We start from the raw sequence: 13,318 nt of genomic DNA, 5'->3' as shown, positions 1-13,318 counted from the left end.
TTCCAGAGTTGACACTGGTTTTCATTATCTGCTATGTTTCATGCCTGACTTTTACTCTGAGACATTTGATTTGCATCATTGTAGTTAATTCTGTAGGCCACAGTACGCTTTGGCATCTTTGCTGCTTTAGGAGCCCAAGACGTTCATTCTTTTTTTGTCTGCTTTTAGCAAGAAAAATCTCTCCTTTTCTACAAAGCCCATACTTAATGAGTAATAAGCAATGACACTTTCACTGTGGTGAATTTATGAAATTAACTCTTAAAACCCTAATTTGCTTCTGTAAATCCATTAAGCAGCCTAGCCTCACCTTACTGCCTCACCTCAAAGAGAACTACAGCTACTGGTTCTTTTTTCCCACTGCCTACCCTACAGACAACTAAGAGAAAGTTGTGCAATGTGCTGTGTGGTTGTGCTGTAAGGAAAACTGCACAGTGCATCTGGTTGCTTGTGGACTAAGCAGAAAGGGAGACACTGTGCTGGGTAATACTGTGCTGATCTCCAGAGTCAGAGGCCAGCCCTTGTCCAAATAGCAGCATCTTTTCTGCTTCATATAAGGAGGGGATGGAAGAAGGGGGCAGATCATGCCTGGTTGTGGACTTATGATGAAGCCAGGATGTGGTTCTGAGTTCACTGCATACATCTGGACATTCAAATTTGATAAAGACTGAAGGGCTAATTCCTTTTTCTCTTCTCACTATGGTATGTACTTGTTTTTCTTTTGCTGTAACAACCTGCCTATGCTTGCTTGGAGTTGGACCCCCTGCCCCTGGGAAGGCTAATCCATACATTGATGCCTCTCCACATTAAGAGTCTTTCTTTAAAACGGAAGGAGAAAAAGTTTACCATGACTAACTTGGATCTTGGAATAGCAGGTGGCAATTTAATTGGAAGATGTAAGCTGCTTACTACTAATTTGCATGATTATAAGATTTTGTAATTGCCCTGTAAAAGTTAATTTGGCATTGGGTTTAGTGAAACTCAACTGCGTTAGCATGATATTGATGTCTGTCTGAAATTTGCAGTTGATGTTTGATATGTTTCCTGCTGAAAGACAAAAGGGAAGTTTTGAGAGGGTTATTTTTAAATATATATATGTGCACACAGAGAGGTGAATCTCATTGTAATGACCCCCATGGGGCATGGATAAATGCGTGTTGTATTAAGGAGTTCACTGAAGCAGGAGTTGGTAATTTGTTCCTTCAAAGTAATGAGGAAATATCTGGTTTGAACTGAATATCAATATCTAGTAATTTTAATGAAGATTACCTCATTGATTAACATTTAACCTGCATTTATAAAAATAATAATAATACAAAGTTTAAGAAATAAAATGTACACTTAAAAGCTAAACATAGCATGCACTGAGGAAAGTGAGAAAAAATATGATTTTGTATTTAGGTCAACTGTGCATTAGTGTTTGCTCTTACACAACTAATTAGGAAGAAAAAATAGCTTTTGTTTTTGGGCATGCACAGAGGGGAGTCTGAAACAGAGCTTATCCTAGTGCCATTTGACTCTGTGTGTTTGTGTACCTGCCTGCCTCCTCCCCGCATATCTTGTGGGCTTCTGTGTATAAAAGATTTCTTCTGTGCAGAGCAGCTCCCCATTAGAGGTTTCAGGGCAGGGCTGCAGGAGCAAGGAGCCGTGCTGTGCTGCAGAGAGGGATTAGCTGGAGCCTCCAAAGTGGTGCGAGCACTGGGACATGGTTTGCTGTCTCTGGAGCCAGCCCCCACGAGGAACAGATGCATCCTCTGCTCCTCAGGGAGCCCAAGGGGAACAGTGCCCCTGACAACAAAGCTCTTGAAAACCTGAGAGCAATGCCATGTTTGCTGCCTTCTTCCTTTTCCCTACCTGTAAGTTGGAAGCCCAGAAGAGGGTGCTGAGGCAGGATAAGTGTAGCAAGGGCTGTGCTAAAATGCATGATTCCCAACATATATCTACATGGGCAGAAAGCAAACTACCCTCGTCCAAGGTGGTAAGGTACAGGAGCATAAGCCTAGCTAAAAACAAAGTACTGAAGGTAAACAAAGGAGCATGTCCATGTGCTTCAGTGGGCTGGGACCCAGCCTCTCTGAACACACAAAAACAGACACACACACGTGCACACATCCATATCATTGTTTTAGCCAGTAATATTTGATTTCTGAACTCTTTTTTGGTTCCTCCCTCACCTTTTCTCTCTTTTCCTTCTTGTACTCCATCAGGTCTGAGGGCAAGACATTAGGGGGTGGCTGTAGGGGATGTTTGTAGCTGTGATATCTAAATTAGCCTCACCAAGCATGGAAGGGATGGGGGGATGTCCATATGCTGGCATGAAGCAAGCACATAAAGACATAAAAGTAGGCACATTTTATTTGCTCTCCAGCAATGAGAGAATGCCCTGCCAAAAGGGTGGCAGGTCAGGGTAGCAGTACTGGAAAGTGACCGTTGCAACTGTATTTTCTGTGTCAGAAGGGGAGAAGATTCAGAATAAATTAATATTGCAGGTGAAAGCACAGGGAAATCTATGACAAAGATTTGAATATTGCATTAAAGTCCTTATACAAATTCTTTTAAGATAAAAGCATTGGAAATCTGTTTCTGATGGGACGCTGAAAGATTTGTAGATAAAGAAACAATTAGGAAGGAAATTGGAAATCTGGAGATCTGAACCTATCTTTTAGTAGAATGCTTTAAAGTCATTCAGGTGTTCACAACTATTTAAATCCTTCACTTGTTTTATGTGTCTCAAACAAAGCAGTGAAGCAGCACTGTCATAAAGAGGCCGGCCCTGCTCCAGCTGAAATTCGTCTGACATAGACAAAACAAAACAAAACCCCCAGAAGCCCAACAAAGCCATTTCATGTGCAACATTATATCTACTGAATGAGAAGAAATGTAGGCATGCATCAGAGTAAAGTACTCTTAAAAGCTCATTTAGATGGTATGTTTTTTACCTAAAGGGGAAACTACTGTATATGCAAAACTCAGATGAATATTTACAACATCCAGGAATAGGTACGGGGGGGGGGTTGGGGGGGGTGAAGGGGGGGTCGGGGGGGGGGGGGAATATGCCGCAAATGTAATCATCTTCCGAATGGTCCAAAAACAAATTGTTCTAGTTGCTGTTGCTGAGCAACAGTCCCACAGTGGGATTCAGCCTGAGCAAATGTGCGGTGGGAGAGTCCAACCGACTCGGAGTGAGAAATCAGAACATGGGGGGAGCTGGTGGAGGAGCCTGGCGTGGCTGAGCTCCTCTTCCCGCAGTTGTGACCCCCCTAAGTACATATTTTAGCCATTCTCCTGACCTTTCACTGCCTCTTCGCTCCCATATCTGGCTTAAAATAAATAGTGAAGCCAGACCGGCACTGGAGAGCAATGGGACTCAGGCTGTTGTTGTAGTGGGCCAGTTTGTATCTAGGACATTTTCTGTGAAGTAGAGCATTAGCACTTCTTCTGAGGTGTTCAAAGGCTATGAAACTCTGGGGATGGAGAGGGGAAAGCAAATAACAAGTCTACCAGACAATTCATGGGATTTAAAAGCAGTGCCCCTCTGTGACTTCAGCTCTGAAGACCACATGTGTTCTCATTAGGTGGTAGCACAGTAAAAATCCACTGTCTAAAGGGACAATAATCCACTATATTTTGAAATAAAAATTCTGGAATGCTTAATCATCTGACACAGTGTGATGTCAGTTTTCATTCACTTCCTTCAGTGGGTTATTCTTTAAACAATTTAGAGAAGGAAAGGAAAAAGAAACCACAAAAAAATGCATGCTCAAATAATGCTAATCAACTGAAGTAAAATTTCTGAATTGAAAAACAGAAAACACCAAACCAAACCAAACCAAACCAAACCAAACCAAACCAAACCAAACCAAACCACCATACACACAGACAGAGACACAGACATATATACACACAAAAAGGTGATTTGTGGCTGATGGGACAACTTGACAAAATTCACTGTACTGAGGTGTGGAAAATGGTACACTGAAATAAAGATATTTCAAGTGGGTAGATGGCAGAAATGGTAATTTAGTACCTGGTTGATTTTGCTGTGATTGTTCATAATACATGTACAGTGTAAAGCCAACAGTCCTCTGGGTGGAGGAGTAAATCGGGGCTTGCCCTGGGTTTTATAATCAATACGTTTTATAATACTGTTTATTTTAGCTATTTTTCTTAAAAAGGAAATTCAAGATCATTATTTTTCTAGGTAGCATTGACACTTTGCCATGGCATTTTTAGTGTGAGACTTAGCTCTGCCTAGGTTTCCTTTTGTGTCCCTAAAAAATTATTATACTATCTGACACTCTAAGTTTAGACTGAGGTAGGAACAGACAGGTTGACCCTTTACAGAAAAAGGTTTACAAGGAAGGAGGGAAGTAAAGCAGTAATATGAACTATCTCCGCCCCAAAACGTCACATGAAAGGTGGTTCCCAGTAACTGTTCCTAGTATGTAGCCCACACAAAGTGTCTGCATCCCAAACTGCAGAGCCATTCTAACTGTTTGTGTGACAAGCATCAAAATCATCACAGCTGGATCTCACGTAAAATACTGGACCAAAACAGAGCACTGAGTGTGAACAATCATAACCTTTCACATGCTCAAAATCAAGATCTCATTCATGCTGGGGGCCAGGAAAAAATCAAAAGCCAGAGAGAATAACCCCTGTGATTCCACTTCCTTGATTCAAGAGGAAAACTTCCTTTTAACAATATTGGAGAATAAAGTTTTCCTGCTTGTTAGACCAAGTACAAAGCTGCTGCTGTTGGGGTAGCAGTTTAATAGAGTTCCTTCCACATACAACTGGCCAGGCAGGAAATCACAGAAGAACACAGAGGAAATTCTCACAATATATTTTCCCCCTATTATTTCTCAACCTATTTTGAAATTAGGAAATCACATGGAAGCAGCAGGAGGATTCCTAGCCTTGCACTATTTCCTTCCCCTGTGATCATGAAGTTCTATTGCTGCATGAGCCCTGCTGCCTACCATTTCAGAGAAGCTCAGCAAGAGGTAAGGTTTTTCTAGTGTGGGTGGTCATGTCCATGTATTCAGAGGAAGCAATAGGGCTTTTCAGCTTGAAAAAAGGCAGCTCAAGATGAAGTATGGAAGAATAATTTTCAAAGAGAAAATAATGAAGAACTAACAAAAGCACCCAGGGAATTCATTCTTTTATTTTTTTTTCCCCCTTCAGTAATTGCTGCTGAAGAGGCTGGCACTGAAATGACATCATTAAGTCAAGTTATCTCACTTGTACACTTGTGGGAAAAATTGGATGAAATGAAGGGAAATTTCCCCAGGACTCAGCCTGTTGCATTGGAAAGCTCTGCTGCTGCTGAAAAATGTACAAAAAGACATCTTGCAGTCTAACATATGGCCTACAATACATCTCAAAAGTTGTGGAGGTAGATATGGAGTTTTTAATATTGTAGTATTATTTGTATGTGTGGCTACTCACATTCTTATTCACCTTTATGAGTACATTAACATTATCTGTGTCAGATCATGTTGTTCGTTTTTCAGAAGGTGTGTATAAACGAGTTTCCTGGAAGGCAATTTCATCAAAACAACCCCTTAAACATTGCTTTTCAGTAAATGGCACATAATATTTCTAGGAAAAATATGTTGATTATTGAATGTCAGTAATGTGCTGCTCACGAATGAGCAACAAAAGAATACTGGCACAGTGGGTGTTGAAGAAGGAAGATCTTAAAAGAACATCATATGATTGGAGAAAGATTTTTTTTTTTTCCAGCAAATTAGTGATTAAAACAAATTTATTCGGTTGAGCTGATATTCCTTATTCTCTCCCATAGCTATGCCACAGAAAGGCATAATGTTCTTTTTTTTTTTTCCTTATAGTATCTTAAATCACCAGAAGCTGTTCAGAGATACATGCTAGAGCATACAGAATACTGTTGGCATACAATCTCCACTCTGCACCTGTACATAACCTCTCTGAAGACCATGAGGGACAAAGTATCTCCAAATGTGCTACTAGAGATGACTATTTTTTTTTCCCTGAGGCTTGTTAATGAAAAATGCAATGAGCAAAAGAAGAAAACATTTCCATTATCATATATCTGTGCATTTATTTGCTTGCTCACTATAGCAATGGGAAGTTGCTGCAAGCAGAGATATACTTTAAAAAGACAACTATTACCTAATCTAAATTATTATATCGGTCATCCTAGTTTTCAAAACACATGAAAAATAATGCAGGAAAAGCCTGAAGCTTCCAGTTTCATCAGGAAATGTGCTTAATTTTGGAAGGACAAATCTCAGAAATAATGGTATAGAATAGAAGCTCTTTTCTAACAGAGCAACATTTTTATTTCAAAAATTACACTAGTAACTTCACAACCAAAGGCAAATTTGTCTCTCCTGAGCACCTGGATGCCACAAGCTTTTATTTTAGTTTTGGTCTTCACTTCCTTCCCTCATGCTGATTTTCAGCCTGCTGTGGGAGACAAGTGGTGTTGCAGTGTTCTTGAAAGCAGAAAGAATCGGCTCTTCTGATTTGAATTTACAAAGCAAAATGTTCTCCTTTTCAAGCTCTGCTCCATGCTTCGTGTACCTTCATATGGTTATAACCGTATTAATTTATTTTCTACACTTTCCCTTATCTCTTCTCTCTTTGGGGTTGTCACATCTCTTGCTCAGACAGGCACGAGAAGGAAGAACTCATCACTGCACTTAGATAACATTAGAGGAAATATCTAGTCATATCTATAGCTCTGTGTCATACAGATCTTCATGATTCATGAGATCCTCATTGCTGTGCCTCCATGGCCAGGTAGGGAAGCAGCTCTAAAACTCTGGCTATGATTTTTTTTCTGTTACTCAGAGTAATTGGTTGCTAACAGAAGAGCCTAAATTGCTCCTTTTTGCAAGTGAAATATCTCACACAAGACCCCTGTCCCTACTCTGAGCCCTCCAAAGGAGGATACTGTCACTCTTTTCTGCAATTTAGCTGCTCCTCTAAATAGGATATTATGTTGAGATTTCCCCATTTTGGCTTTCAGCCACCTTTTCCCCATCTCTGGAGACAGGGGACATGTCAGATCAGGAGAGGGCAAAGTCAGAGCAGCCTGAACTCTCAGTGAATTTTTGTTGGGAGAAAATATCACCAGGCAGCATTTTTGGAGGTACAGCCTGGAGCACGAGGCAGCTGCTGTCCTGGTTTCAGCATTTCAAGAGCTCCCACATGGCACAGCTACCTTGCTGCCCTTCCCCTCTGCAGCGCAGCACCATTAACCAGGCACAGCGGAGGACTGAGCCCACGTACATAGGATGCATACAAACTGCTTATTGTCTTTCTGTCAGAAGCATCACCAAATAGTCTCACTTTCCCCAAACAAAAGCAGATATGGATTGCAGAGTTGGCAAGGAAAACAAACAACAACCCTATTTAAGCGAAAACACTGCCAGATGCCATGAGTAGCACAGAACTAGCACCAGGCAGATATTGGGTAGGAGTAACTGAATAGTTTTAATATGGGGTTTGTTACCTCTGTCTGTTTATGAGAACAGTTAAGCTAAAAATGGTCACCCCCTCCATTTTTTTTTTTTTTAATGGAGAAATGCATACTCTCTGCTGAGTACCTCAGTGTAATGACTCTTTGCATTCTGTCAACTTAATGCAGTAACCTAAATATCACTGAGCAGGTTGGGGTTTGGGCCAGTCTTAATGAGATAATATCTCATAAGGGATTGATCCCACATACATTTAAGGGGTCTCACAGCTAGTTGTTTTGCAATGCGCTGCAGAATCTGCATGGCAGTAAAAGAAACAGAGAATCAGTAAGACGTATGAAGAAACGCAGAATACAGAGTCTTAGTCCCCAAGACATTTCATGCTCTGTGGATCACAGACTCTTGTACTGGGCTTATGCAGTCATTTATTTTTTTGTCTGCCAAGCATGGGTGACATCATTTGACAGTCAGTATGCTTACTTATCGGTTTTCACAAAGTAATGCTTTTGCACATTTTTCTTCATTATAAGCTCTGAACAAGTGAGGTGCAACGTTCCACTTAAATAGCTTTTGCATGCAAACAGCAGCATCACAAAGCCAGGTTGTAGGAGAAAATACAATAAGAAATAACATTTTAAAAGCAGTACTGCAGGAGCAGGGCAAAATATATTTTCTTAAGTGATATTTATCCTTTTCAAATAGTTCACTTTGTGCCGTGACAGGAATGAAATGTATTCCATGGTACAAAATTGTTTCCCGGGAATGAAAAAGTGATTGACATCTACGTTTGAATTACTGTGAATATGTGGAAAAAATGGGATTTTACACATTGACAAAGCCAATCAGAGGTTTGAAAAGCACGTTTATATTGGGAGAATTTTAGCTCAGAACAACCTAGTTTTTAAAAGAAACATGGTCTTCATGCAACAGGCTCTAGTCAAGAATAAAGTGCCATTCAGCAAGAAGGAGCTGATTTAACAGCTCAGTTATTGATGATGCTGAGTCAGGAGTCTGTGGATTTAAAGGCTTCTTTTGCTTCGTCACTGGAAGTAGGGAATCAAGCATAATAAAGAAGCCAAGGATTTCTGAGAAACATGCACTGGAAATGATGCATTTCTGAATAAGATGAAATTTTTGTAAGACAAATGATGGACCAGGTACAGAAACCCTTCCTCAGCTATAACTTATCTCCTAGCCAGGCCAGTACTGCTTCAGTCCAGTCAAGCTTTCACTGACAAAATAAAAGCTGCTATCTGTCCCACACCCATCTAGCCCTGTCACCTCTAGGAGTATGTGCATCCCTCCAGTGCTGGGCACTCACTGTTTTTGAGAGCAATTGCCTAACTACAGTTTTAGCATCCTCACATGTGTCAGGTTGGCAAGTTCTTGCTGTCCTGCATGAGGCTGCTCCAGCATGTGAAGGTGCACCAGCCTGAACACTCACTGTGAGCAGAAGCACAGCCTTCATGTGGAAAAGGCTCCAGATCTGCTCACTCGCCCATGCATTTAACTAACACCACTGCAGTGGAAGCAGCATGTGGGTAAGTAGAATAAAATAACTGAATAAAGGAGAGTGCTGCCTCTAGTTTTCTCACATAGAAATTGAAACTACATTGTGTAAAGGATGAAAGAAACTCTGCTCTCTGATAGAAACATCCAAAGGACAAACAGGAGCTCATATTGACAGGGCATTGTTCGTCCACAAGATCAGCCTTTTGCATTCACAGCACTTGGGCTAAATTATGTATTCCTATTGCCTGTATTGTCTGCACACTACCAAACAAATTATTTTATTCTTCCTCTCTCCAGAAACAAAGGCCAAAAGCCTTCATAGTTCTGAGAGAATTTTTTTCCCCCTTTAGAGTTTTACTGGGCCATTCCTAATAAACCTTTTTACACAACTACTTTACCTTCCAACCGTTATGGTACTGTACAATTTTCAAGAATAAAGTGACCATTAGGAGGCATTAGCCAAGAAGTGAGAACCCTAATTACTTCTTCAAGTAAGCAATAAATGAAAGCGGCTGAGTTTCCGGAGGGTCAGCACCTCTGCAGTCATTTTCAATACACCTTTGCTACCCTTACCTACTTTTATACTAGATGAAGTGGAGCGCTAAATGTAATGCACTTAGTAGCATTAGTCCTACTGTTTTGTTTTCTTCCTTAAGGAAGAATTTGATCTACCCTACAGACTCATGCTCACTCTATGAAGAAGCATTGAGAATGTCGACTTGTTACTGTAAAATATCTTTCGCATGTGCAGTAAAACTTGGATGTCCATATGGCCTCCAAATGGTCCATGTCCAATTGGGAAACAATGGGGATCTGTTCTTTCTTAGATAAAAGAGTATCAAAGACTGTCTGACTTGTAGAGATAGGTCTGGTTTCTTTTACATTTAAGTGTATGCAGTTTTCTGGCTCAGTAGGAGACTAGCTGGATGCTGTTTTTTTCAGGTTAAACAATGTCATCCTTCCTTCAGTATGACTTGATTTGTTGTACCACTGTCTGTTATGTGTCAGTTTTGGAGAGTAAGACAGTGTTCCCCAGAGAGCAGGTGCAGCTCTGCTCCCCATAGACCCTCCACAACCAGAGGGACATTCAAATCTTTCTAGCATAATGTACTCTTGGCTGCTCTATTGCCAATATATATATTTCCTCCATTTGCTTTGTCACCTATCCATTGTTTTAGTTTCTCTCTCTATATATAAATATAGATATGTTTTTATACGTTATATATTAGTTTATATATATGTGTGTTCATGTTTTTTGTTGTTTATTTTTGTTTTTCAAATGTCTCTGTATTCATGTATAAGATGTGGGTGGTATTTTTCCTTTCTTCTCCACATAAATATGTTCTATCCTGATTATAGCAAGCCTTTTGGGAATATTATAGGATTAGGAGCTCCTGAGAAGTGACAGTTAAGTACCTATCATTGGGAATAAGTGAATCAGACCAATTTTCTTTCATTTTTACTTTCAGCCAGATGATTTTTTAGGACAAGGCTCTTTAATTGGATGTCTCGGCACTGAGATAAACACAAATTTTGTTTCTCTGCATAAAGCGAATATATCACAGAGAAGATGGTAGAGTGCAGTAATACTGTCCATTACATGGATATATCTTTCTAGCTCACACTGATTCTCTGCATCAGCTAGGGGTTTTAACACAAATGAAAGCATATTAGCCTCAGAGGCGATCCAGTCAGGAGCATATGTTCCCTAATTAGCACTTTGATGTAGTTTTGTCCAGGTAACCATACGTAGCTTTAATCATAGCGAGCTATTGTCTATGATGGTCAGTAAATCCCTAGTCGTCTTTTCATCTTAGAGTCTGATATCTCAAAGATAAATGCCTAGAAATACTTTCTTTTTATACCTGCTTACTAGCAGGTGCATTATGGGAGGCTCACCTTGATCCCTAAGATGCAGAAATTGCTTGGAACAAAGACCCAATAATAATGTAAAACCTTCTCCCAAATGTATCTATTTCTCTGATATTTTCTGGCTTGCCAGCAAGTTTGCTGTCAGAAAAAGAAAAAGTGAAATTTTATTTAGAGAGAGTGTTAGTAGACCAGACCCCAACTTCTGAATGTCTGTCAGAAGCAAAAATGTTATAAATTCATCATACATTAATCATATATACCCACTAGGGAATTTGCTGTTTCTGGTCTTATATGTCATAAGGAAATTCACATAAGCCAAATTATTCCATTTATTTTAATATTAGAAATAACCAAATTCAATTTTTGACTCCATAGTTTTTGATGCATTCAGGATGATTCAGAAGATGCTGGGAAGGAACAATCTGGGTCTGTCCCTAAGCTTCACCAGGACTCCCTGCTGCTCTAGTCACATGGTGTAGGGCATGATACCATAGGGTTTCTAAGACCTCTCTGCAAGCCCACAGCAAGGCTTGATTTCATGAAATTGGTTACAGTGACTAGAACATTCATCTGTACTGCAGGACCAATCTGTTGGCTCAGATGATAATTATCATGGTTTAGGAAAGCAACATTGATTGTGGAGTGTCTGCTAAGGGCTTTGATGCAAAGAAGAAATGCTGGGTGATAGTGCAAGGTTGAATATTGTTAGCACGAATCTGTTCAGACAGAAACATGGTCAATGGTTTGCTTTTCACAGTTCAGTTAACATTTATTTCAAGGTTGAGAGGAAAACAGTATGGAAATTTTCAGCCCACTCAGACACTGTGGACTCGGGAAATTTTTTTAAGACCAAAAATCACACAAACTATGTACCAGGATCTTTCTCTTTCGAAGCAGTGAGCAAAAGAATGTGCATTACACCAGGCCAGCAAATCAAATGACATGGGATTAATGGAGCAGCAGCTTTGGAGGCAGTTTGCAACAGACTTCAAGAGTCTGCTGAATGTGGTGTGTGTCAGGGGTGGCCAAGAAGGTCCCATTCAGAGGCAGCAATTACCAGAGCGGATGAAAGAGCACAGAAATGCTGTGAAAGGGTGGTGGGAAGAGAAGATGCAGGCTGGGCCTGGGCTAGGAGGTGAGGGACATGGCTGCTCCTGCGGCTGGGGAGGACTGGGAAGGGGAGAGATGTCAGCAGACCAGCGTGGAAGGTGTGAGACAACTTAATGGCTGTGACAAATGAGTAGCAAGCACAGATCACACAGAGAAAAAGAAAGGAGTGCTGGGGGTGGTCAGGGCAGTCATTTCCTGAAGCAGCTGAAAGCAGCCACCCCAGCCTAGGAACTGTAGAGCAGCCAGCAAAAGGGGAAAAGCGAGCTAGTTAGCGGCTGCTGGAAGGAAAAAGAGGGCAGAAAAGCTTCACATGGAATCCAATCCAGTGTTCACAATAATCCCTACACATCTCTACAACCTCCCAGTCAGCCCCACAGACAGTGAGGAGAACAGCAGGTATGGGAGTCATGTCAGTGTGTGGCCTCCTGTACAGGCTACCACTGTACCCCATATATTGGTCCTGCTCTGTCAATATACCCCAAACTCCTTCTTAAAATTCTTTATGCTCCTAGTCCCGGTTGTTACCCTTGGTCTGCTACTTGATTCATTGCCTGTGCAAAGAAATCCCCCCAGCCCCTCTAAGACCTGCCCTTCGCTGAAGTCCAAGCCTCCCTGCCCTCGCTGTTGTCACTGGCTCCAAGAACCTGGTATCATTTCTCCTCTTTTCCCCTTAGGACTGTGTGTACTGCAGCAAGGCCTCCTTTTAATCTTCTATCCTCAGTAATACAAACCTGGATTTCATCTCCAGTCCCTGGATAATCAAGATATTTCAACAGCTGTCAGTTTCTGGCAGAAGCCTATTCTACCATTTTTTTTTTCAACAACATGTTTTTCATAGCTGGTTAGAAATATGCAATATTTTGTCACAAAACCAGCCTCATTTGCACGATTTGAATGATTTTTTTTTTCCCTGCTTTACAGTTACCTTTCTCTATATTACAGTTTAGAGATTTTTTTTCCCACTTTCTTGCTGCTGTTCAGCACTTTTGCTAACGATGTTAGACTTTTATCCACCACTAACCCCATATATTGCACTTCCTTAATGTCTCATAATGTATGACTACTACCTTTCATACATGTATTTTGAAACCTATAACTACTTATCTGTCTGTGGCTCCTAGACTGTGTATTCTGAATTTTGCTGCCCTCCTTCTTTGCCTTGACTGCCCCTTCACTTTATAACATCAGTGAATGTAATCCACTTACTGCATCTTCTTTCTTCCAGGTCACTGATATAGAAAGTGAAGAAAATTGATCCTCATACTAATCCTTGTGACTCTCTTTTAGTCACATCCTTACATGTTAAACTTTTAACATTCACAGATACATCTTTAAAAATATTCATGCTAATTTGTAGC

General features: G+C 40.6%; 1 long non-coding RNA gene across 1 annotated transcript in view; it reads left to right on the top strand.

Annotated features, from left to right (window-relative positions):
* The first annotated feature begins 391 nt into the window (after positions 1 to 391).
* The window catches only part of LOC106020161 (uncharacterized), a 44,829-nt gene continuing 31,902 nt past the window's right edge, over positions 392 to 13,318 (top strand). The window contains exons 1-2 of the long non-coding RNA XR_005263793.2: positions 392 to 699; positions 4,883 to 5,003. This is a non-coding gene — a long non-coding RNA (uncharacterized lncRNA). The remainder of the gene's footprint in view (positions 700 to 4,882; positions 5,004 to 13,318) is intronic.

This window comes from Anas platyrhynchos, chromosome 2 (genome assembly GCF_047663525.1).
Source record: "Anas platyrhynchos isolate ZD024472 breed Pekin duck chromosome 2, IASCAAS_PekinDuck_T2T, whole genome shotgun sequence".
Classification (NCBI taxonomy): Eukaryota; Metazoa; Chordata; class Aves; order Anseriformes; family Anatidae; genus Anas; species Anas platyrhynchos.
The sequence above is the reverse complement of the archived record's forward strand: the minus strand, read 5'-3'. Positions and strand labels throughout refer to the sequence as shown.